At 39.1% G+C, this 26,832-nt stretch overlaps 2 long non-coding RNA genes and 1 pseudogene across 3 annotated transcripts; all 3 read left to right on the forward strand.

Moving 5' to 3' along the window:
* The first annotated feature begins 12,450 nt into the window (after positions 1-12,450).
* LOC122041884 lies at positions 12,451-13,917 on the forward strand. Of its 2 annotated transcripts, XR_006129125.1 has the most exons (4): positions 12,451-12,825; positions 12,911-12,975; positions 13,035-13,261; positions 13,577-13,917. It is a non-coding gene; the product is annotated as an uncharacterized LOC122041884 (long non-coding RNA). The 2 variants fall into 2 exon arrangements; XR_006129122.1 differs by having other exon boundaries at positions 12,911-13,261.
* Positions 13,918-14,548: 631 nt separating this feature from the next.
* Positions 14,549-14,961, forward strand: LOC122041964. Its single transcript, XR_006129132.1, has 2 exons — positions 14,549-14,695; positions 14,776-14,961. It is a non-coding gene; the product is annotated as an uncharacterized LOC122041964 (long non-coding RNA).
* A 6,827-nt stretch (positions 14,962-21,788) lies between these two features.
* On the forward strand, positions 21,789-25,648 carry LOC122029001 (annotated as a pseudogene).
* The last annotated feature ends 1,184 nt before the right edge of the window (positions 25,649-26,832 follow it).

Here is a 26,832-nt window from a genome sequence, read left to right on the forward strand (position 1 = left end):
AGATGAGCTACCAAGTTTGCCTCCCCGAAGGCAAGTGGAGTTTGCTATTGAGCTGATTTCGAGAACTGCGCCAACATCGAAAGCTCCTTATCGTATCGCACCGAAGGAGTTGGATGAACTAAAGGTTCAACTCCAGGAGTTATTGGATAGGGAATTTATTTGCCCTAGTGTATCTTTTGTGGGGTTCTCCGGTATTGTTCGTCAAGAAGAAGGATGATACTCTGAGGTTGTGCATCGATTATAGGCAGCTGAATGCAGTGACTGTCAGAAATAAGTACCCCTTGCCACAGATTGAGGATTTGTTTGATCAGCTCAGGGATACATCAGTGTATTTTAAGATTGATCTGCGGTCTAGATATGATCAGCTGAGAGTCAAAGATTTTGATATTCAAAAGATAGCATACCGCACCAGATACGGACATTATGAGTTTTTGGTAATGCCATTTGGGCTTACCAATGCTCTCACAGTATTTATGGATTTGATGAACCATATCTTTCTGGAGTATCTAGATCAGTTTGTTATTGTATTTATCGATGACATATTGATCTACTCGTGTTCCAAGGAGGAACATGCGCAACATCTTCGCATAGTCTTGGAGATTCTTCGACGACATCATCTATATGCGAAGTTCAGCAAGTGTGCTTTTTGGCTACCCTCAGTTGGTTTTCTAGGACACATGGTTTCTAGCCGAGGTATTTTGGTAGATCCTCAGAAGATCGAGACTATCACCAGCTGGGAGCAGCCGAAGTCAGTCAAGGAGATTCATAGTTTCTTGGGATTGGCTGGATATTATAGATGATTTATTGAGGATTTTTCTCGCATTGCTATATCGTTGACACGTCTGACCAGGAAAGTTGTGAAATTCACTTGGTCAGAAGCCTGCGAGACCATCTTTCAGGAGCTGAAGCAGAGATTAGTATCGACATCAGTTTTGGTTTTACCTTCTAAAAAGGACGGATTCGTACTCTACACAGACACATCTCTACAGGGTTTGGGTGCTGTTTTGATGCAGCATGGTAGAGTAGTCTCCTATTCTTTTCATCAGTTGAAGGAGCATGAGAAGAACTACCCAGTACATGATTTAGAGCTAGCCTCTATTATCTTTGCTTTGAAGATTTGGTGACATCATCTTTATGATATTACTTTTGAGATTCTTACTGATATAAGAGTCTCAAATATATTTTCACTCAGAAGGAACTTAATCTCCGACAGAGGAGATGGATGGAGTTCCTGAAGGATTATGATTATACTATTAGCTACCACCCGGGTAAAGCTAATGTGGTTGCCGATGCACTTAGCAGGAAATCCAGAGGGACTTTAGCTTGCCACCGAGTTATAGTCACGGACTTGATTCAGGGTTTCTCCGAGTTGGGCCTTGAGGAGAAGGGACGGACAGAGCAAGGTATTCTTATTACCATGGTTGCTCAGTCATCGATTAGGATGAGGATTCGAGAGGCCTAGGTCGGAGATCAACATTTATAGTTCATTGGCAGGCAGATAGCTTCTGGGCAGCAGACCGAGTTTACATGAGATGATGAGGGTATTGTTTATTTCAGAGGTAGATTGTGTGTGCCCCAGTCTCACCCAGTCATGGAGGAGTTACTTCAGGAGGCTCATCGCTCTAGATTTGCTATCCACCCAGGCGAAACCCGTATGTATCACAATTTGAGGCGTTCCTATTGGTGGAACGGTATAAAGAAAGACATCGCAGAATTTGTAGCTAAATGTCTTGTTTGTCAAAAGGTGAAGGCTGAGCACAAGAGACTTACTGGATTACTTCAGAGGATCTCTATTCCAGAGTGGAAATGAGAGTACATTACTATGAATTTTGTGGTAGGATTGCCTAGGACTCGACGAGGTCATGATGCGATTTGGGTAATCGTTGTCCGATTAACCAAATCCACACACTTTTTAGCGATCCGGAAGATTAATTATTTGGATCGATTAGCAGAGCTATATTATCAAGAGATTATCATATTACATGGTGTTCCTTTGAGCATTATATCGGATAAAGACCCACGGGTCACACCCCGATTCTGGCAGAGTCTGCAGCAGGCTTTGGGCACACAGCTCCATTTCAATAAGGCATTCCATCCACAGACAGATGGACAGTTAGAGTGGACCATTCAGACTTTGGAGGACTTGCTGACGTCTTGCATTATAGATTTCGGAGGTAGCTGGGAGGACCACCTGCCATTAGTGGAATTTGCCTACAATAACAGCTATCATTCGGCTATCCAAATTGCACCCTTTGAAGCATTGTATGGTAGACTTTGTCGGACACCCACCCTCTGGGAGGAGGTTGGGGAGGCCCAGTTGCTAGGACCTCATCAAGCTCAGCAGGACGCATTGTTGGTTCGTACTATTAGACGGAGGATGTCAGAGGCTCAAGATCGTCAGAAGAGTTATGCTGATTAGAGATAGAGACCCCCGGAGTTCTCTACTGGTGACCATGTATTTATGAAAGTTTCACCCACAAAAGGGGTGAAGAGATTTGGTCTCCGAGGTAAGCTAGCTCCACGATATGTTGGACCGTTCCAGATCTCGGAGAGGATTGGAGCAGTAGCTTACCGTCTGGCGCTACCACCATCTTTAGTTGACATTCACGATGTATTTGATGTATCTATGATGAGGAGATACATATCCAACCTAGCACATGTTCTGTCAGATATGTCAGTGTTACGATGTATACTAAAAGCCTAGCTTTTGTATGAACATTTATTTTGACATGAGAATCACATTGGTCAAATGTATGCATTTAGTTAAATACAGTTATCCATTTAATTTATATTGTAGATAACATGGTGTATGGTGTCACACAGAAGATAATGTTATCAGTTCCTTATAAATTATAAAAATAGTAGCTCAAAACCAAGATGGATTGGGACAAACCATTGGAATTGTTGTAGTGTAATTTGGTATTAGTTTATCTTGACTATAAAATTACACTAGTACACTATGTGTGTATTGAGTAGGACCATTTGAGGTTGTTTCTTTTTATACTAACTGCATAAAAGAACAAAACCTCTGTTATTATGGATGTGCGTACTCTTAATCCCGATATAATAACAAACACATATATTTAGCATTTATTTCTTTAATTTATCAAAGGGTGAGATTCATTTAGTTAAATCAATAGGCCCGATAAGTTGGGAAATAATATTATTTATATGGTGTGTTGTTGATTATAAAAGGAAATTGTGTCCTAGTAATCTAGGTTGATGATGTCCCCTTGAGGAGCTCATAAGGATTATCATGTAAACCCTGTAGGTGGACTTAGTCTGACATGATAATAAGGTTGAGTGGTACTACTCTTGGAGCTAGATATTAATTAAGTGAGTTGTCAGTAACTCATTTAATTAACAGACATATGATATCTTAAACACAGGGAGACTAACGCACTCATGATAAGAAGGAGCCCATATTGTAATATGGGATTGGTGCGGTAGTTCAATAATAACTCTTTAGTGGTATGAGTTATTATTGATGAACTTGAGTTGGGTGTTCGGGTCGAACACAGGAAGCTTAAGTCCATCAGGAGACCAAAACCAATTCCTCCTCTCGGTCCCTGTTGTAGTCTCTATAAAGTCTCGCATTCACCCGTTTTGGTTTTGTTTCCTACCCAAGAAAGGGGCCAGCCACATCCTTGCTTGGTGCCCAAGAAAGGGGCCAGCCAAGCCTTGCTTCCTACCCAAGAAAGGGGCTGGCCAAGCCTTGCTTGGTGCCTAAGCAAGGGGTCGGCCAAACCAAAAGAAAAGGAAAAGAAAAGAAAAAGAAAAAAAAAGGGAGATTTTTTCTCAACAGAATTAGAGATTTTTCTAAAAAGAATTACGTTGATTCTTTCTTAGAAATTTTCTAAAAAGAATTACATTAATTCTTTCCTAAGAAATTTTTCTAAAAAGAATTATATTAATTCTTTCCTAGAGATTTTTCTAAAAATAATTATGTTGATTCTTTTTTAGGAATTTTCTAAAAAGAATTATACTAATTCTTTCTTAAGAAATTTTTCTAAAAAGAATTATGTTAATTCTTTTCTAGAGATTTTTTCTAAATAAAAATCTATTACTTTTCCTCCTTTTTTATCTGGGGCAAAGGGTATAAAAGGAGAGGAGGTTGTGCCACAAAAATCAATCAATTAAGAATTGATAAGTTTTTCTCCACAACTAAAAACCCTCTCTTTTCCCTTAAGGTCGGCGCCCCATTCTTTCTTTTCTTTCCTCTAGGGCTGGCGCCCCACTTCTTTTCTTCTTCCCTTTTCTTCCCTCTAGGGTCGGCGCCCCATCTTCTCTTGGTGGTCAGAGCTGGAGGAAAAGAAAACGAAGAGACGAAGCACCTTGGTGGCCGGCGGTTTAGAGGAGAAGAAGAAGGAGGCGTTCTTTTCTTTGTATCTTTTGTGGTAGGTGGCTTGGAAACAAAAAGGGTTCAGTTGTTTTTGTCTTGGTAGATCGTCACCCACACGACGTCCAAGAAGAGGAGAGAAATACAGTAGAAGATCAAGGCGTCTTTGTCTACGAAGAAAGGTACAACTAGTTATTTATTCCGCAGCACAACTAGTTTTCTTTTTTTTGTATGGATCATGAAATACCATCACAAGAGGCTAGTGATTTCGTGTTTTCATTTTTGTACTTCGATTTTGTGTTTTGATCTTGTGCTTTGATTGAGGTCTCTGTAGTTAAACCTAAGGTTACTGTGAGAAGTTTAAATATTCAATTTCTTTGAGAGGCTTTGTCTAGGAAGTGGTGGATGATCCCATAACCAAGAAGGCCTAGTGCCTCGCCAACGACCTGGAAGCTAATCCTTGAAATAGATATTTAATCAACTTCTGTAATATGGTTTAACTTCTGAAGAACACAAGGATTGAACTTGGAGTAAAAATGTTAAGTTTCGTTTCCAATCCAAATTTAACTTTGAAGAACGAACTTGGAGTAAAAATTTTAAGTTTCGTTTCCAATCCAAGTTTAACTTCTAAAGAGCACATGGGTTGCTAGGAAAAGTTCTGTGCTTGTATAATTTTTTTTTACAGGTGAAACAGAACGGTATTCCAAGTAGCACCCAACAAATGGTATCAGAGCTAGTTTTCTGCCTCTGTGTGTTTAGTTTTCGGTTAAATTATGCACTGCTCATACATAAGTTTAGGCCGGATAATAGTAGGATGTGCTAGATAGATTAACTATATGGTTACATGCATTCTAGATCCAACTATTATGGCTTTTGTGTGCTTGTGTGTGATTTGAACCCTCGGGTATGTCGAGGTTGTTGTGTGTGCATGATTGTAATAATTAAATATGGTCGATTGCCGTATTTTTATTATTGTTGTTTTACATTCTGTTCGATCTAGATTACATGTACATTCCCTTGTAGAATATAGGATCGATAAATGTAAAATTTTATTTTTGTCGCGGATCGTATCCTTGCAAGGCGTGGTGCTATTTGAGGATCAGAGGCACAACGGAAAAGGAAGCAAGATAGACGCGATGACATGACCCATTGGCGGCATACACAACAACTTGATCCATTGGTGGCATATTGGAGGACAGCGTTGGATGAGGCCATAATAGTTGAAAATTTTAATTTTCATATTTATTGTCTTTATATATTGTTTTATGTGTTGTGATGTGTGTTCATGTTAAAATTCCTCAATTTTAAATAATTAAGTGGGAGAGGATTTATTTATTTAAATTCCATGGTCTCCATTACTGGTTTGTAAGTGATGCATTCAAACTTGCGTGTTGACTCTAAGTGCCTTCCTCCACATCAGATGAGTTTGTTTGCGGATCACTAGATCAAACTTCCTCTATGGATGATTATAGGAAATTATTTAGTTTTGTGTGATCTTCTCCATCTGAAGGGACACAATCTTAATTAATGAACTAAGTATCAAGTAATTGTATACACTTAGGCGCATTTAATAGTATCCTCCCCATCGGAGTCACTGCTATTATTTTGTGTGACCGAAGACAAACCAACTATTAATTTTATTTGTCATAAAGTTAGGTTGACAAGATAATAAAATTAATGGGTAAAACCTCCTCTTACAAATGTTTGAATTAGTATACGTCCACACTATCGTAGCATACTAAATTCACGGTGTTTTGAGGTGTTGGTGAATTTAAATTATATTGTTTGAGGGATCAATATTATTTTAAATTTTAAAGTTTTGGCCAAATATCTTATTTTGTGATTCTCAGGATTTCAAAATGGTTTTCAATCCTCTCGCTGTTATTTTAAAAGAAAACAAACTTACTGGTCCCAATTATATTGATTGGAAACAAAACTTGGACTGTCCTCGCAGAAACGAGAACAATGAAGGTGTATCTTATTCATTAGTTGTCGAAACATGTTTAGTGGTGTTATTTACCGGTACCTGGTGTGTAGATACGGGAGCCACTGATTATGTCTGTAATTCATTGCAGGGGTTCCAGGAAACCCAACGACTACATGAAGGAGAAATCACCATCTACATGGGCAATGCTACGAGAGTGGCGGCTATTGTAGTGGGAGATATGTTATTATCTTTCGATAGGAATAAAACTTTGATTTTGAGAAATTGTCTTTACGTATCATCTTTTAGAAAGAACTTGATTTCAGTTTCTAAATTATTTATGGATGAATATTCTGTTTCTTTTGATGACAAAGTAGTTATCAAGAAAAATAGGGTGGTTATCTGTTCTGGTACGTTGGTTGATAATTTGTACACTCTAAATCTAATAACTCCCATGACGCAATAAATGAAAATTAATAACACATCTTCTAATTCTAATAAGAGAAAGCAACCTTCGGAAATGAACCAAACATATCTTTGGCATCTAAGGCTTGGTCATATTAACTTGAGTAGGATTCAAAGGCTAATAGCTGATGGACCTTTGGGTTCATTGGTAGTGGAAAACTTTCCAACATGCGAGTCTTGCTTGGAAGGAAAAATGACCAAAAGACCTTTTAAGGCCAAGGGCTATAGAGCCAAAGAAGTGTTGGAAATGGTTCATTATGATTTATGTGGACCTATGACTATCCAGGCGAGAGGTGGTTTCGAATATTTTGTCTCTTTTATAGACGACTATTCGAGATATGAGTACATTTACTTGATGCGCCGCAAGTCTCAGTGTTTTGATAAGTTCAAAGAGTACAAGGCTTATATGGAGAAACATCATGGTAAAAGTATCAAGACACTATGGTCTGATCGTGGTGGCGAGTACCTCTTAGAAGAGTTTAGGAGTTACTTATCAGAGGTCGGGATTCAATCCCAACCGGCTGCACCTGGTACACCCCAATAGAATGGTGTGGCAGAACGAATGAATAAGACTCTTATGGAAATTGTTAGATCAATGGTGAGTTATTCAGAAATACCAAATTCATTTTGGGGATATGCTCTGGAAATGACAGTGTAAATTTTGAACCTGGTACCTTCTAAGTCAGTACCCTCTACTCCCACAGAATTATGGAATGGTCGTAAGCCTAGTTTGAAACACATTCAGATTTAGGATAGTCCAGCATATGTGCTGAAGGGAGATGCTGATAAGTTGGAATCACATACAGAAGTTTGCTTGTTTGTAGGATATCCTAAAGGAATGAAAGGTGGTTTGTTTTATAGTCCCAAAGATCAGAAGGTCATTGTTAGCACCAATGCCTAATTTTTAGAAGAGGACTATGTAATGAACCACAAGCCCATGAGTAAAATTATTCTTGAGGAAATAAGAGAAGACACGTCTACTTTAGTACCAACGATACAAGATGAGATACCACAAGAAACTACAACATGTGTCATAAATGATGCATAATTACAAGTAGTGCCTCGTCGTAGTGGGAGGGTTGTTAGACAACCTGATAGATTCATGTTTTTGGGAGAATCTTCGGACTTGATCCCTGGTGAACATGAACCTGATCCCTGGAAATATGATGAAGCACTCCAAGATAAAGATGCAACATCTTGGCAAAATGCAATGAACTCTGAAATAGAATCTATGTACTTTAATCAGGTCTGAGAGTTTGTAGAACCACCAAATGGTGTAAAAGTCATTGGATGTAAATGAGTCTACAAAAGAAAAAGAGGGATAGATGGGAAGGTAGAAACCTTCAAAGCAAGGCTTGCTGCAAAAGGGTATACTCAGAAAGAGGGAATCGATTATAAGGAAACATTTTCGCCGGTAGCCATGCTCAAGTCTATCCAGATACTTTTATCTATTGCTGCACATATGGATTATGAGATTTGGCAAATGGATGTCAAGACAGCTTTCCTTAATAGAAGTCTTGAAGAAAACATCCATATGAAGCAACCAGAGGGATTCATTTCAAAGGGCAAAGAGCATCTTGTATGCAAGCTCAATTGGTCCATTTATGGATGAAGCAAGCTTCGAGATCTTGGAACATCCGATTTGATGAAGTGATCCGGTCTTATGGATTCATTCAGTGTCCGGATGAGTCTTGTGTATATAAGAAAAGTGACGAAAACGTGGTGGTATTTCTTGTACTATACGTAGATGACATTTTGCTCATTGGCAACAATGTCAAAGTGTTGTCAGACGTAAGGGTATGGTTGTCCAAGAAATTCGATATGAAGGACTTGGGAGAATGTGGACATATTCTTGGGATTAAAGCAATAAGCAATCGCAAGAAAAGGATGTTGTGCTTATCCCAAGCTTCGTACATCGATACTATCCTAACTCGTTTTAGCATGCAAAACTCCAAGAAAGGTTTTCTACATTTTCGGCATGGAGTACTTTTATCTAAAGAGATGTCTTCTAAGACATCAAAGGAGATAGAGGACATGAAGGTAGTTCCTTATGCTTCGACTATAGGAAGCCTAATGTATGCGATGCTATGTACGAGACCGGATATCTGTTTTACCATGGGCATGGTTAGCAGATATCAAAGTAATCTAGGACAGGGGCATTGGATTGCTATAAGACATATATTAAAAGCACCTAAGAAGGACTAGAAATTATATGTTGGTTTACCAGGCAAATGATTTGCTTCATGTAGGTTACACGGATTCAGATTTCCAATCAGATAGGGACAACAGTAAGTCAACCTCAGGGTATGTGTTTACTTTGGGAGGTGGAGCTATAACATGGAGGAGTGTTAAGCAGAAATGCGTTTCAGACTCCACCATAGAAGTTGAGTATGTGGTAGCCTCTGAGGCAGCCAAAGAAGCAGTATGGCTCATAAACTTTTTGATGGACTTAGATGTGATTCCTGGTTTGCCTAAAATTATCACAATTTATTGTGATAATAGTGGTGCAGTAGCAAACTCGAAGGAACCACGAGCCCATAAGGCAAGTAAACACATTGAGCGCAAGGACCACCTAATACGAGATATCGTAAAATGAGGAGAAGTTGTTGTCGCCAAGATTGCATCAGCAGATAACTTGGATCCTTTCACTAAGGCCCTTCCGGCGAGAGCTTTTGATAGGCATGTTGAAGGGATAGGAATCAGATGTATGACAGCATATATGGCAACATAGTCTTTTAGTATAAGTGGGAGATTGTTAGGATGTATACTAAAAGCCTAGCTTTTTGTATGAACATTTATTTTGAAATGAGAATCACATTGGTCAAATGTCTGTATTTAGTTAAATGTAGTTGTCCATTTAATATATATTGTAGATAACATGATGTATGATGTCACACAGAAGATAATGTTATCAGTTCCTTATAAATTATAAAAATAGTAGCTCACAATTAAGATGGATTAGGATAAACCATTGGAATGGTTGTAGTATAATTTGGTATTAGTTTATCTTGACTATAAAATTACACTAGTACACTATGTGTATATTGAGTAGGACCATTTGAGGTTGTTTCTTTTTATATTGACTGCATAAAAGAACAAAACCTCTGTTATTATAGATGTACATACTCTTAATCCCGATATAATAACAAACACATATATTTAGTATTTATTTCTTTAATTTATCAAAGGATGAGATTCATTCAGTTAAATCAATAGACCCAATAAGTTGGGAAATAATATTATTTATATGATGTGTTGTTGATTATAAAAGGAAACTGTGTCCTAGTAATCTAGGTTGATGATGTCCCCTTCAGGAGCTCATAAGGATTATCATGTAAACCCTACAGGTGGACTTAGTCCGATATGATAATAAGGTTGAGTGGTACTACTTTTGGAGCGCTAGATGTTAATTAAGTGAGTTGTCAGTAACTCATTTAATTAACGAACATATGATATCTTAAACACAGGGAGATTAACGCACTCATGATAAGAAGGAGCTCATATTGTAATATGAGATTGGTGTGGTAGTTCAATAATATCTCTTTAGTAGTATGAGTTATTATTGATGAACTTGAGTTGGGTGTTCGGGTCGAACACAGGAAGCTCAAGTCCATAAGGAGGCCAAAACCAATTCCTCCTCTCGGTCCCTGCTGTAGCCTCTATAAAGCCTCGCATTCACCTGTTTTGGTTTTGCTTCCTACCCAAGAAAGGGGCCAACCACATCCTTGCTTGGTGCCCAAGCAAGGGGCCTGCCAAGCCTTGCTTCCTACCCAAGAAAGGGGTCGGCCAAGCCTTGCTTGGTGCCCAAGCAAGGGGTCGACCAAACCAAAAGAAAAAGAAAAGAAAAGAAAAAGGAAAAAAAAAAAGAGAGAGATTTTTTCTCAACAAAATTAGAGATTTTTCTAAAAAGAATTACGTTGATTCTTTCTTAGAAATTTTCTAAAAAGAATTACATTAATTCTTTCCTAAGAATTTTTTCTAAAATGAATTATGTTAATTCTTTCCTAAAGATTTTTCTAAAAAGAATTATGTTGATTCTTTCTTAGAAATTTTCTAAAAAGAATTATACTAATTCTTTCTTAAGAAATTTTTCTAAAAAGAATTATGTTAATTCTTTTCTAGATATTTTTTATAAACAAAAATCTATTACTTTTTCTCTTTTTTTTATCTGGGGCAAAGGGTTATAAAAGGAGAGGAGGTTGTGCCACAAAAATCAATTAATTAAGAATTGATAAGTTTGTCTCCACAACCAAAAACCCTTTCCTTTCCCTTAAGGCCGACGCCCCATTCTTTCTTTTCTTTCCTCTAGGGCCGACACCCCACTTCTTTTCTTCCCTCTAGGGCCGGCGCCCCATCTTCTCTTGGTGGTCGGAGCTTGGAGGAAAAGAAAACGAAGAGACGAAGCACCTTGGTGGCCGGCGGTTTGGAGGAGAAGAAGAAGAAGGAGGCATTCTTTTCTTTGTATCTTTTGTGGTAGGCGGCTTGGAAACAAAAAGGGTTCGGGTGTTTTTGTCTTGGTAGATCGTCACCCACACGACGTCCAAGAAGAGGAGAGGAATACGGCAAAAGATCAAGAGATCTTTGTCTACGAAGAAAGGTACAACTAGTTATTTATTCCGTAGCACAACTAGTTTTGTTTTCTTTGTATGGATCCTGAAATACCAACATAAGAGGCTAGCGATTTCGTGTTTTCATTTTTGTACTTCGATTTTGTGTTTCGATCTTGTACTTTGATTGAGGTCTCTGTAGTTAAACCTAAGGTTACTGTGAGAAGTTTAAATATTCAATTTCATTGAGAGGCTTTGTCTAGGAAGTGGTGGATGATCCCATAACCAAGAAGGCCTAGTGCCTCGCCAACGATCTGAAAGCCAATCCTTGAAATAGATATTTAATCAACTTCTGTAATATGGTTTAATTTATGAAGAACACAAGGATTGAACTTGGAGTAAAAATGTTAAGTTTCATTTCCAATCCAAGTTTAACTTTGAAGAACAAACTTGGAGTAAAAATGTTAAGTTTCGTTTCCAATCCAAGTTTAACTTTGAAGAACGAACTTGGAGTAAAAATGTTAAGTTTCGTTTCCAATCCAAGTTTAACTTCTAAAGAGCACATGGGTTGCTAGGAAAAGTTCTGTGCTTGTATAATTTTTTTTTACAGGGGAAACAGAAAGGTATTCCAAGTAGCACCCAATAGTCAGTTCCCATTCAGCCTGATGTTACTTACGAGAAGGTTCCAGTACGAATTCTGGACCACAGAGAGCGTCAATTGCGAAATAAGACTGTCCGGCTGGTCAAAGTCGGATGACAGTATCATTATGACGAAGAGGCTACCTGGGAGCTTGAGGATACGATCCGAGCTCGATACCCCCATCTTTTTACTTGAGGTATGTGGGTTAGAGTTCCTATCAGCATTTATACTGTTTGATTATTTCTAGTGTTTGCTGTTGGTTATAGCGAAATTTGGGGACCAATATTTTATTAGTAGGGGAGAATGTAATATATGACAAATAAATAATAAGGATAAATGGACGAATAACCTTAACAGAATTTTCTGAAATTTTTAGAAATTTTCCAGGAATTTTTTGGAGCTCGTACGACGGGTTTGAAGGGATGAATCGGGGGTTCGGAGAAAAGCCTGATTAGGTTACCCCATTTAAGTGAGGAAATGTTTTAATATATAAATAGTTTTCCTTTTCTTTTTCTTTCCCTAAACCCATCGCCGATCCCGACCTTTCTCCCCTCTCTGCATCGAACACCTCCCTTCTTCCTCTCGTTCTCTCCCTCACGGTTTCCCCTCGCGCCGATCGCCACGAGCTCATCGCCGACATCAATCTTCCTCTTCTGAGCTCCGTCGGACTCAAGCATCGGTCGTTCCCCTCGCGTCGCCCTCAGTCGCCACTACTGACATCAGACGCCAGCCAACGAGCGCCACCCGATCCTCTCTTGTGTGGACGACCTGACGCCGACGATCGCCAAGGTTCTACTCACCAACATCGATGATCTATGCCCTGTCGGTGAGTGGATGCTCTTGATTGAACCTTCTTTCTCACTGTGGTCGCGTTCTTGTTGCGATCCGTGCCCTAGCTGTGATCTTGAAGGTAAGTGTTCTACCTAGCTTGTGATTAGGGTTTAGATCTTCCTCTATGCTCACTACCCCTCCTCTGTTCTGCACCCGTGCCCTAGGTCTCTTCCTTCGGCTCTGATCAATCGTCACCGCATGAAGCTGTGCCCTAGCGGCGATCTTTGAGGTAGGCGATTTATTTAGCTGTGGATTTGAATACTTAATCTCTATTCTTGTTTTGATCAGTGATCTTCCTGCTTGATCTCATCTTGATCCGTTGAGTGGGAAGGGTTCCAGCAGGGAGGGTATGCTCTGTGGTTTCTTTGATCCAACAACTCATCTTGTTGCTAGCAGCAACAATTCCTGCTGTGGATCAACAATCACGACTGTGAGGTGAAGTAGTGCTCTGTGGTGTTCTTTGCCTAGCAACAACAGTACCTTGTGTGGGTCAACAGAAGGGGGCTGAGCTTGAGGTATGGTGTAGGGATTTTGATACATGTTGCAGATGATTGATTAGTTGAATTTAGATAATGGATCTTTGTGGTAGATCATGGTGTAATTTGGATTACATGATTAGTTGTTCATGTGAAGTTAGATTTATGTTTGAATTTTTAGTCTAAAAATGGATGATTAGGGATTAGGTAACTAACCATAATTAACCGTTAGATTTAATTAGGTAGATTGATGTTTGTGTTGATTAGGATTTTATCCTAAATTAGTCTTAGGGATTTATTTAGCTATTCATATGAATTTAGCTAAATAAAATATGTATATATTGATCGATACAGGATTCTGATTCGAGACGAGCGTTTCGACGTCGAATTTAGCTTGATTGGATCTTCTATTTGAGGCGAGTACCCTTTGACTTATCTTTTGATAGTGTCTTATGATATGTGCAGTATAAATATAACTAGTGGTAATTATTATGTTTATAATTCCCTTTGGTAGGATGTTACTTATTACCTGTAGCATGCTTTTATTATTACTTATCATGCGTTAGTCTTTTAGCTTCTTACTTCTTGTTATGTGTACTTATGCTCATAGAGTTGATGATATATATATAGTGCTCCTGTATACTGGATTAGTTGTTAGACATATTGGATATGTGATATTGGATTCATGTTTCTTATATCATTGTTATATATGTGTTTATCTTTTTGGCACATATATATGGAGGAGGATATGTTCAGGTATGACATGCTGTAGCATCATGCACCATCCTGCATGATTACATGCTGGGCGATTGTCGACTCCATTATTGTTGAGCACATCGCCGACTACATGGATCCGCACACACAACCACTCATGGGTTAGTGGTATATCAGGCAGGGTGTGTGGTAGTTTTGCTCTGTTAGGCTCCTCTGGTCTGCTCATGGGTAGTGTGACGCAACGTGGTAGCGGATAGGGATCCCTCCTCTGGATTGTCTCAGGGAGATGAGAGCATTGCGCTCCCTCACTATGTTTGAGGTAGGAGGATAGGTGTACTCTGATAGCATCCCGTCCATTCGGTCACTCTTTAGGAGTAGTGATGGTAGAGTGCACGGTTGTCATAGCCCTACCCACTCGGTCTCATCATCGCATGTGAGATGGCTGACTAGCGTCAAGGGTGACCATGTCATATTGCATCATATACACAGATTACATTTATGTGATTGTTGCATATTGGATGTTGCATTTTGATGACTGCATATGATTGACATGCATACAGGATACATGCTTATTTGATCTGACTATTTTTACCTGTTGTATGTTCACAGTCATTTTCTCAAGACTCGCAGGTGAGTACAGTTTATTCAGTTATGCATTTCTTATTATTGTTGCAGTGGACTTTATTACGTTGCTTATTGTTGGTTATTACAGTTTATTCAGCTATGCATTACAGGAGACTATACTCTAGGTTATTGCTGGTAGTTATATGTTACTGTACATATCTATTGGTTACCTGCTGAGTTCTTGGGACTCACACCATTACATTACTACTTCTCAGGTTGAGGCCGTCGGGAGATTCCAATCGCTTGCCCCATTATCGTGACGATTTTCAGTTGTAGACTTTTATTTTCTTTTCTATGTCTTTACATACTTGTGATGTGGGTGTTGGACCGTTGCGGCCGGCTAGGAGGGGGTTGGATATCCTGCAAACACAAAAAGACAAACCCTCCTCGAACTCTTTAAACTAACATTTGCATATATAAAGTAAGCTGATAAATAAGCATAAAGAAAAAGCGAGGCACAAAAGGTTTACTTGGTTACAACCAATGTGGTTGTTAATCCAAGGAAGATTAAGCTCACTAAAAACTCCTTCAGGCGGAGAAGCCTCGTACAGCAATGTAGTGCAGAAAACAGAAGCTAAACTAGAACTGAGGTGCACAAGTGTTTGGAATTACAATTTAGAGTTCATTGAAAAGCTTCTGGACCAAGGTTATATTTATAGCCTTGGTCGGAACGCCTGGAAGGATTCCGGGCGCCCTGGGGGGATAAAACTTATCCCCCAACGTTCAGATCAAGATAAATCTCGATCTGGTCAACTTTACTAGTCCGGGCGCCCGGAAGGGTTCCGGGCGCCCCAGACCCCGAAAGTCAACAGAGTTGACTTTTTCGTCCGGGACCTCTGCTCCGTTTCAGTCCCGCCTCAGTCCGGGTCTTCCGCTCCTGATCCGCTTACTTGAGTGATCTCTGCCATCCGGAAAATGGCTCACCCGAACCCAACTTCCGGTCTTCTCGATCAGCCTTTCGCTCCGGCTTCTCGTCCCTCGGAATCGCTGTGTGTTTCCTTCTCGTCCACCAGCGTACTCATCCGCAGTCTTCGTCCCTCGGTCGCACCGTGTGCCGACCTTCTCGCTAACTGCGTCTCTTGCTACCTGTGCTCCTAAGCTCCTGCACACTTAGACACAAGGTTAAAACAACGCAGGACCTAACTTAACTTGTTGATCACACCAAAATAACCTTGGGGTTCCAACAATCTCCCCCTTTTTGGTGTGATCAACCCAAGTTAAGCTAGGGTTACAAATAGACCTAGAATAAAAATAATTTATTGCAATAACATGCAACATGGTAGAAAAAATTGAATTTCAAGAATTTCAAAAATTTCAAATTTTAATTTTCAATTTTCTACCTCCCCCTAGATTTTTACTTTCCCTTCTCCCCCTTTGATCACAATAAAAATGGGGTTTCAAGAAAAACAATCTAAGGATTTGACACTTAGAAAAATTATAGAAATATATTTCAATGTTTTTCGGAGAAAAAAATTTCCAAGTTAAAGAAAAAAAATATTTCTAAGTCAAAGAATGACTTTTGAAAAATTTCTAAGTTTTCACCAAAAATAAATCTTTCTAAGCCCAAAAATTTATGCAAGAAAATTTAAGAAAAATTGATAGCATTAAAAAAAAATTTCTATGCATTTATTTATTTATTTTATACTGATACTTATATCAGCAAGTTTTAAATTTCCATTTCAATTTTTCATAACTTCTCAAATTACACTTTTTCAAATTTAAAGCCACAGATATTAAACATGCAATAATTTGTATCATGTTAATTTCTATTATTTTTTGAATTTCAATTTCACAAAAATATTCAAATAGCAAAGATTCTAACTTGATAAAATTTTCCGAAAATATAAAAAATTCTTTCGGCAATGTGCAAAATTCGTTTGAAAGAATATTTTGTAATTTGCAAGAATTTTTTAACAACAAAAATTCTAATTTACAGGAATCTATTAACAATAGATTTCTTAATCCGAAACACCTTTTCGGTGACTCAATTTCTAAATCGTAAAATTCTTTCGAGAGAGTAATTTGTAATTCGGAAAATTCTTCTAATTTGCATAATTCTTTTGTCAAAATATTTTTTAATTTATTTGACAGAAGATTTTCTAATCTGAAAAGCTCTTTTGATAATCTTTTTAATTTGAAAACTTTGTTCGAAAAAATGTTTCGTAATTTGCAAGATTCTTTTGTCAAATCATTTTGCGATTCAAAAAACTCTTTCAACGAGATAATTTGTACTTCGGAAAAATTTTTAGATCCGGAAAAAGTTTTCGAAAAATTACTTTGTGATTCGCAAGAATCTTTCGTCAAAACATTTTGTAATTCGAAAAATTCTTTCGATGATTCAATCTTTGATTTGCAAAAATCTTCAGGTAATTTGATTAATTGAACCAGTTGTTCAGAGGTTCGAGTCCATACCTTACTTACCTCGTCGGTCGTTGGTTCTCCCCCTGTTGAATTACTTTCTTCCGAAGATTCTCCCCCTTTATTGATCTCGGGATGTACTTCGGCTATTGGGGCTGTCTTGGTAATTTCTTCCGTCTCGGATTCTGATGACGGCTTGGTTCTTCGTAGAGTTTTAAGAACTTTCCCAAAGTTCTTTTGAGCTGTTGTATTCGCCGATTCTTTTGAGATCTTCATTTGGTATCACGGTTAGGAGATGAAATTCTACCCGTCCGTTTGCCAGAGACGTAGATCGAGTCTTTCTCCATTCGTGTTCTTCGGTTCTTCATAACCAGATTTTAAAATTAAAGAAATACCAAGGTCTGAGTTAAGGTATACCTTCATTTATTTCTTCCATGAAGAAAACTCCCCCTCGAATGCTGGTGGATATTCGCTAGCTCCGACCATCGTTTTGTTGCTTCAGACGACGGTTAGTCCTTCTGAGGCGTACTTGGCTCTGATACCACTTGTTGGACCGTTGCGGCCGGCTAGGAGGGGGTTGGATATCCTGCAAACACAAAAAGACAAACCCTCCTCGAACTCTTTAAACTAACACTTGCATATATAAAGTAAGCTGATAAATAAGCATAAAGAAAAAGCGAGGCACAAAAGGTTTACTTGGTTACAACCGATGTGGTTGTTAATCCAAGGAAGATTTCGCTCCAGCTTCTCGTCCCTCGGAATCACTGTGTGTTTCCTTCTCGTCCACCAGCGTACTCATCCGCAATCTTCGTCCCTCGGTCGCACCGCGTGCCGACCTTCTCGCTAGCTACGTCTCTTGCTTCCCAACCACCGCACGCTTCCTTCTCGTCCACCGGGGTACTCTTCCGCAGCGCCTAGTCCCTCAGACGCATCGCGTGCCGTCCTTCTCGCTAGCTGCATCTTCTGCTCGAGTACCTGTGCTCCTAAGATCCTGCACACTTAGACACAAGGTTAAAACAACGCAAGACCTAACTTAACTTGTTGATCACACCAAAACAACCTTGGGGTTCCAACAGTGGGTTCTTGTACTTGTGGACTTATAACGACTATTTGGGTTTGCTTCCTATATTTTCCGCTACGGTATTTCCATTATTTCGTGTATTGTGTTTTCTTCGTTATAGTGGAGTAGGATTTACATATATCTGCGATGTTTTCTATATCGTCTTTTCTTTTAGTAATATTTGTTGTCAGCCGGAGGCTGCATATTAAACTGCGTGGATTGATTATATAAACTGCGTGGATTGTTCTATTATTTGTAGTGTATTGTTCTTGTCGTGTGGGCCGAGGTGTTGATATATGTATTTTGGGATACATATTGTCACTGGTACAGGAGAGATGCTGCCGAAATTTACCCGACAGGGACTCCTCGGGGCGTGACACCTGGAACTTCACGAAGGAACCTCGGAGGCAAAACTTGCAAGACGAGACTTACTTCGTAACCATATCAACAACATCCGATTAGAAGAAGATGAAACAATTGCATACCTTCACTCGACGATCAAGGAGCTCATCATCGGACTTTCGAATCTCGGAGAAAAGGTAAGCAACCGAGATTTGCTAAAGTACGCTCTTAATACATTTCCTAGAAATACGAAATGAGCATCATTAGTAGTTGCCTACTATATTTCTAAGGATTTAGAATATGTTACCTTAGAAGAGTTATTTTCAACCTTTGAAGTACATGAATCGAGATGTGCAGATACAAAGAAGGAGCCGAAGCACAACATTGCCCTTAAGGAAAAGATGGACGAACAAGATTCAGAGTCCTCTCTCGATGACGATGAAACCGTAATGATGGTAAGATGTTTTAAAAAGTTACTTAAATCTAGAACATCTAACCATCCGCAAGGAAGAAAGAGATGAACGATCAGATGCTACCATTGCAATAAAGAAGGGCATGTTAAAGACAACTGCCCTAAGTTAAAGATCAACAAGAAGGGCAAAGGCAAGAACAAGAAGCCCGTCCAAAAGAATAAATACAAGACCCTAAAGGTGACGTGGGATGAAACGTCGTCCGAATCAGAGGTCGAAGCCTTTTCCAGACTTGCGTTGATGGCAAGTCATCAAGAAGACGAACACGAAGAAAGCTCGTCTGAAATGACCATCAAGAGCATTGATGAAGGGAGAGCGTCAACAGAAGAAAGCAATAGTTCAGGGGGAGCTACGGACAACGAGATCGATAAGGTAAGTCAGGTACGATCTCTTCCACCTGATAAATTGTTTAAATGTGTTAAATTATTAACTAAAGATTGTTGCAAACTTGAAAAAGAAAATAAAGAATTGAAATTAATTCTAGCTAAATCTTGTCCATTAAAAGAATTTGATAAAATAAAATTAGAAAATGATATTTTGAAAAAAGAAATAAAGAACTTGAAAAATCATGCATGCTCATATAATACAAGTAGTAGAAAATTTAATGGTCTAAATTGATATTTCTATTACCACAAAGGATAAATTAGAAAAAATTTCTCAGAAATATATACCAAAGAAATTTTTAGTTAACCCAGTTGGAATGAACCTATATTGGGTTCCAAAGACTTGTCTAAATTAAAGTTTAATTAGACTTAGGGCTTTCAGAGAGTACATTAAATATTTGATTTCATTATGAGGGTTTGTCTAGAAGTGGTTGATGATCCAATAACCAAGAAGGTCTAGTGTCTTACCACAGTCTGAAATCCAATTAACGAAATAAAATGTTTAATTGACTAACTAATAAAATATTTAATTATAATAAAAAAATACTTTAAATAGTTACTCTTTTTTTTTTAATCTTTTTAAACTTAGAAATTTTAACTTAAAATATTTTGTTAGGTATCAGCTTTACTTTTACCAAAATTATTTCTACAAAATTAGTTTTTGCAAACTTAGGAAAATATTAATATTTTTTTTGGTGATATAAAAAATAATTTTTTACTTAGAATTTTTTCTAAAATTATTTTTGTTGCTATCAAAATTATTTTTCAAAATTTTCAAAAAATTTGATAAGTTTTTTTTTAAAATGTTGAAAATCATTTTTTCTTTAATTAAAAACTTTACTATTTTTTTTGAAAAAGTAACCCTTAGATTTTTTTTTTGGTACCCCATTTTTTATGTGATCAAAGGGCGAGAAGGGAAGAAGATTAAGTCTAGGGGGAGGTAGTTTAACCTTTTTAAATTTTACACTTTAATTGTAAATTTATTGCTTTTACTTTATGTGAGTTTACCCTAACTTAACTTGAGTTGATCACATAAAAAAGGGGGGAGATTGTTGGTACCCTAAGGTTGTTTTGATATGATCAAATAAGTTAAGTTAGGCTCTGTTGTGTTTAATCCTGTGTCTAAGTGTGCAGGAACTTAGGAGCATAGGATGTCGAGCAAAAGACGCAACTAGCGAGAAGGACGGCACGGGAGAGAGTCAACGTGCTCGGTGCGTCTGAGGTACAAGGTGCTGCGGAAGAGTACCCGGGCGGATGAGAAGGAGGCGTGCGGCGTTTCTAAGGGACGAGAAGTAGGAGCGAAAGCTTGCTCGAGGAGAAGGCCGGAAGTTGGGTTCGGGTGAGCCGTATTCCAGATGACTAAAATCACACAAGTGAGCGGAGTCGGAGCGGAAGACCCGGATCGAAGCAAGCGAAGCCGGAGCAGAAGGCCCAGACTGAAAAATGTCAACGTGGTTGAGTTTCCTGGTCTAGGCGCCCAGAACAAAGTTTTATCCGGATCGCATTTAACCGCGATCCATTGCGAAGGGGATAAAATTTTATCCCCCTCCAGCTGCTTGGAACCCTTCCAGGCGCCCCAACCAAGACTATAAATACAGCCTTAGTCCAAGAAGATAAATACAACAAGCATTTTGAGAAACAACACTTGTACACTTCCAGTTTTCCATTTAGCTGTATGTTTTTGTGCGATCATTGCTGTAAAGAGACTTCTCCACCTGAAAAAGATATTAGTGCGCTCTATTTCCTTGGATTAACAACCTCCCCGGTTGTAACCAAGTAAAAACTTCTATGCCTCTATCTTTTTTACTTCCTTGTCATTTCTTATGCAAGTGTTCTTTAATTAAGTTAGTTGCCCAAGAAATGTTGTTCTTTTGTTTTATTTGTGCAAGAGTTATTCAACCCCCTCCCTTCTAGCCGGCCGCCAGTAGTCCTACAGACTCTTAGTAAAGTTCACAAACTGTTCAACTTTAGAAATAAAATCATCTCTAATAAATCCATTTTCTAATCGATTATACATCCAAATTTTGTTCATATACATTGTTACCTAATGAGATTATAATTTCATAAAATTTATTACAAAGTATATGCTTTGTTAAAACTTTTAAATGAAAATTTAAAATATAATTTATTTTCCCATATATTGAATTTGTAGTATGTATCAACCTAAATCATTAAATAAAAAACTATACTATCTTTCATGTTTCAACCAAAAATAATGAGATCTAAAATTATCTTAGATGTAAATATACCAACACAAAAATAACAAAATGACTATATCATGTTATAGATCAAAATACTAACTTAATATACATCTAAATTCATTCATGTAAAACAACATATATGTACTGTTTAATAAATTATACATGAAAATGTATAGTCGGTCAAAGAAGAGCAACAAATACAATATACTACAAAACAAAAAAAAATAGCTGAAATTAATCACAAACAATGACAAGTTAGGATAAATTCACGGCAGGACTAAGCTGGCATCCACAAGCTCACGGTTAGCCAAGCTGGCGCTCGGATAAGCTGTCAGTTGTGTGCTGGCAGCCGATCACGTGCTAGAGGCCTGCCACACTGCTAACCATGGCTAAGCTACCAGTCACGACCCACAGATGGTGGCCTCCCAAGTGATAGTCGGCAAGCAGTCGACCATAAGCTAGCAGGCGGCCAAGTCGACACCCATGTTCTGGCATCCGGCTAAGCCACCACCCACGTTCTAGCGGCCGACCACATTGCCAACCACGGCTAACAGTTGTCGGCCGACAACCTACGATCGTCCAAGCCATCGACATCTAGAACGCGGTTGACAAAGCTGATAGCCGCGTTCTAGCGGCCGACAAAACTACCAATCGCGTTTGGTGACCCGCACATCTATAAGAGGGAGATACGGTGGGGCGGAGAGAACTTACTGGAGAATCGTCAGAGTAGCTGGAGATTAGGGAAGAAGAGAAGCTACTCGCGTAAGAAAAATTGGGATTGTGCCCTAGATTTTCACTCGAACTTACCAACAGAATATACTTCCGTTGGTATTCAAACGGAGGTTACTGACAGAATTGAGTTTCCATCGGTACCCACATTCTATATTTACTGAAGAAATCATACTTTATTGGTAATCACGTTTGATATTCCTGACGGAATAGGGTTCCATCTGGGATTACCGATGGAATCGTGATTCCTTCGGTAACCCGAGGAAATTGGGTTTTCGGGGCTACGGTCCTTGGTTTCATGATGGAAACTATAATTCGTTGGTGGATTCTGATGGAATAAAATTTTGTCAGGGATTCTTGATGGAATATGATTTTCGTCGATAATTACCGACGAAATAAAATTCCATCAATAATTCCGTCATTAATCTGGGATATTTTTGTAGTGGAAATAAAAGGACTTTATTGAAGGATTCGAACCTCATGAGCTTCCAATCTTTCTTGCAAAAAGGGCATTAGTGAAAGATCTTATGATTCTTCAATAGCAACTACCACATGATCAAATTTGCTTGGTAGGTTTCGCAAGATTTTCTCCACCACCTTTTGGGTCTTTATGATTTCTCCATTTGATGTCATTTGATTTACAATAGAACCGGTTCACATGAAGTACTCTAAAACTTTTTTATTATCTTTCATCTCTAATTTTTCAAAATTTGCACATAGAGACTCTAAGCCAATCTTTTTCACTTGGTCTTGACTGGAATCATTTGTTTGTAGAATCTCCCATGCTCTTTGAGTAATCGTGCTTTTAAAATCCTTTCATAAACTGAAATTTCAAGGACTTGATAAATTTGAAAAAGAGTTTTTTATCATGTTGCTTCTTGCTCTTCAAAATATTTCGTTATGGTTCGATTAATTGATCTCATTCCTCTTGTACTCCTTCAATAACACTCTATAAGTTTTGTGATTCAAGACATAACTTTTTGATAGTGCTCCAATAATAAAAAATTTTACCATTAAATCGAGGTACAAGAGAAACGAAATTGATGACCATAGCTTGATACTAGATTGACGGAAGAAAAAGAAGGCCAAGCAAGGAATTTATAAAAAAAGAAGACTGAAGCAAATAGGATTTTTTTTGTATTGATGCCATGCTTTACACAAACTTAACACTTCATCCATATTTATACATTTTAGGATGACATGAAAATCAACAAGACATTAACAACATTAAATGTATTAACTAATAAGATTTATAAATCCATAAAAGCTACAATGAATCCATGAAAAATTACTTGAGATGAAATTGAACTTTACTTTTTTTAGAAGTATAAGAGACATTTAAAATCGACAAATTTGATTTTGAGTTTGGTTTAATCCAACAATTCACGGAGGAATTGTTGGCTCTTGAGTCGGACTGTCGTCGGAGGGAAAGGCGTCATGGGAGCTACGGGCCCAGGCGCGTTCTTCGGCACGACAACTTTGCCAAGGTGTACGCGGTGCACGATCTGCTCACCGGCGACAGCGTGGTAATGAAGGTGGTGGGAAAGGAGAATGTGCTCCGCGCAGGGATGGAGGAGCAGGTGCAGCGCGAGATCGCTGTCATTCGCATTTTCTTGGTCATGGAGCTCGTCCGCGTCGGCGAGCTATTCGCACGCAGGACGCCTGCGGGAGAACGCTTCACGCCGCTACTTCCGCCATCTCGTCTCCGCCGTCGACTTTTGCCATAGCGGCGGGGTCTTTCACCGTGACATTAAGCTTTGAGAACCTCCTCCTCGACGACGTCGGCCACCTCAAAATCGCCGAGCTTGAGCTCAGTGCCTTAGCCAGGGCCGACGACCTCCACGTCCACACAGCGTGCGGAACGCCTTCCTACGTGGTTCCGGAGGTTATCGGAAACAGGGAGTACGACGGCTCCAAGGCTGACCTCTGCTCTTGCAGCGTTTTCCTCTTCGTATTGCTTGCCGGCTATCACCCATTCCAGGACGACAACCTCGTCACCATGTACCGGAAGACCCACCGCCGGGGATTCCACTCCCCGCCGTAACTCCCTTCCGACTCCCGCTCCGTCGTGTACAAGCTGCTCGGCCTCAATCCCAGCATGAGGCTCAACGTGGCGAGGCTGTAGACGCCAGTCATGACGGTGGCGCCGGTTGGCGGAGGACAGAAAGGGGAAGAAACACGACTGCCCCGCTGCGTCAGAGGATCCTGAGATTCTCAACGCGTTCGACTTGTTTTCATTCTCGGAGGGTTTCGATCTGTCTCCGCTGTTCGAGCCAGGATGCGGGACGCAGGCGTAGTCGCAATGCCCTGATGCAGTACGCGACGCAGGAGACAGCAGAGATGGTGGTGCCCAAATTGGAGGGGTGGAGGCTGGGAGATTCCGCCTGACGCAAAGCGAGGCAGCAGAGTTACGGATGGAGAGTGAGGACAGCGGCCGGAAGGGATGGCTGGGAGTGGCCGCAAAGATCATGACGGTGGCGCCGGTTGTGGAGGTGAAGAAGGCCGATGGCGACACCTTCGAGCACTTGAAATGCCGGCGCTCAAGGACAACGGATTGTGGACATGCCGGCGCTTGATCGTTTCGGCGGCAGATCAATCAAAATCTTTTGGGCCGCCTTGTTAACCTTTCGTTGCTTTAATTGTCCATCGTTGTCTCTGTTTCAACTTTTGTAGTTAATCTCACCCTCAACTGTTTAACGATCCCTAAATACAATTGGAACGTGACCAAGGCGAATGAACCGAGAAGCAACACGCGCAAAGCCATTCCAGAACACGAGACCAGAAGGTACGCTGTGCTAGCCATGTTGCATCCTTGTAAATTGCCTTGTTCACGAGCTAAGTGCAATAATTCTTGTGGGTCAACCAATGCAATGCCAAATGCATGCCGCTGAAGCTAGTCAGAATCCTTCAGTTCTTTTCTTGCAACCACCCTAAACCTGCCTTTTGGCCCTTAGGATTATTCTATCTATATCGCCACTCTCAGTGGAGTGATTCCAGATCTTGTCGGGTCAGATTAATGCCTTTGAAGATTATCCACTAATGTACAGAATTTTAAATCCTCGCAATATTACTTTTAGAAGAGGTGTGAGTTAATTATTCCTGACTTGATGGAGAATAATATATATGATGATAGTGACACTGCACCAAATTAAACTTCTGTAAGGAAAATAGTTGTTGTACTAAGCTTTAGGTATGTTTAAAGAGGAATACAGAAAGATATATACCAAACTGAATTCTAATGGACTAGCTACTTATACTTCAAAATGTATATCCAAGAGAAAACAACATCCCAATACTATATATATATCCTCGGAAAAGCATAACACTGCTTCCTTGCAGAGCACATTGAGGAGTTCATCTTTTCCATGCGTCAGCTTGTTGAGAATTACAGCACTATCCAATAGTATAGCTCACACACCCTCTGAGAAGACTACAAAAAGGCTGACAATGATGCCACCACTATCACATTTGCTTAGTTAATTAGCACATATTGCTCATAACTATTGTCAAAGCAAAACCAAGCTTGCTTAAGCATATGTTGAGAATTGTAGCACACGTCGCTAGCATAATAAATAAACTCAATAATCATTTTTGAAGTGAGTATTAAATAATGTGCAAAATTTATATTCAGGGGCGTCCCTACAGAGAAGAGACAACATATCTAAATTATGTGAACATATATGAAAAATTATATTTGGTTATCGCATGTAAGAAGGCATGTGGAAAAGGTACATCACTGCATTAACACATTACACATAGTACAATTTCAATAGTATGAAAAGAAGACACAAGAGCATAAAAACAGTAGAAACAGGCCAAGTAGATTTAGATCATAAGACCGAAAGTGTTAACCAAACTTACAACAATAGTGAACCAATCTTTCTATATTTTACTATATCATCTCTGGATATAAACATCACATAAGCTTGCTGATTCTTGATTTCCAAAATGCAGAGACCAATGTATTTGAAAGTATTAAACACCAAAATATTGTGCAAGATGGTACCTAGGTTGTCCTTTTAACGCGGTGCGGTGGTGGTGTTGTCACATGAGATTTTAGAGTCGAAACTCGGTTTATCCGAGCATGTCTTCTCCATGCCTTGACCACCTGCACTAATGGCTAGCAGCCATCCGTGACTTACATCCTTCGTGTTGGCCTACGGACGGGTTGACGGGGACGTTGGAGCGAGTAAATCACCTTTTACCTCAAGATGATGCCTAGGTCAAATCACCATAGAACAAGTGCAAAGGATGTGTTTGTATTGAAAACGAACTGCTTTATAACATTTTAATATAAATGATAATGGCAACAAATGAACAATGGGTTGTGGGTGACTAAGAAGATCATGCTCAATCATATAGCAATCAACTATGCACTTATCTTCCTTGTAGAAAATGCACCATGAGAGTAAAGGATGAGTCCTCAAAACCAATTACAATTAATAAAATTTCCTAGCTAGTCTCCATGATCTTTTAATGATTTTTGATAGACTGACTACTAAGAAGGTCATGTCTAATTGTTGCAAATTAAAGTCCTTTATGCACACTGATTTAAGTAGCCGAACAATGTTGAAGTTAAAATGTAATTATATTGTTGATGCAATCTTGAAATTTAACAATTGAATTACACAAATATGGACGAAATTTATCAAATAATCATAAATAGAAAATAGACATCGTACGGACATTACCAAAGAGCAAATTTCTTAATCAAAATTTCTATATTACA

This window comes from Zingiber officinale, chromosome 1B (assembly GCF_018446385.1).
Source record: "Zingiber officinale cultivar Zhangliang chromosome 1B, Zo_v1.1, whole genome shotgun sequence".
NCBI lineage: Eukaryota > Viridiplantae > Streptophyta > Magnoliopsida > Zingiberales > Zingiberaceae > Zingiber > Zingiber officinale.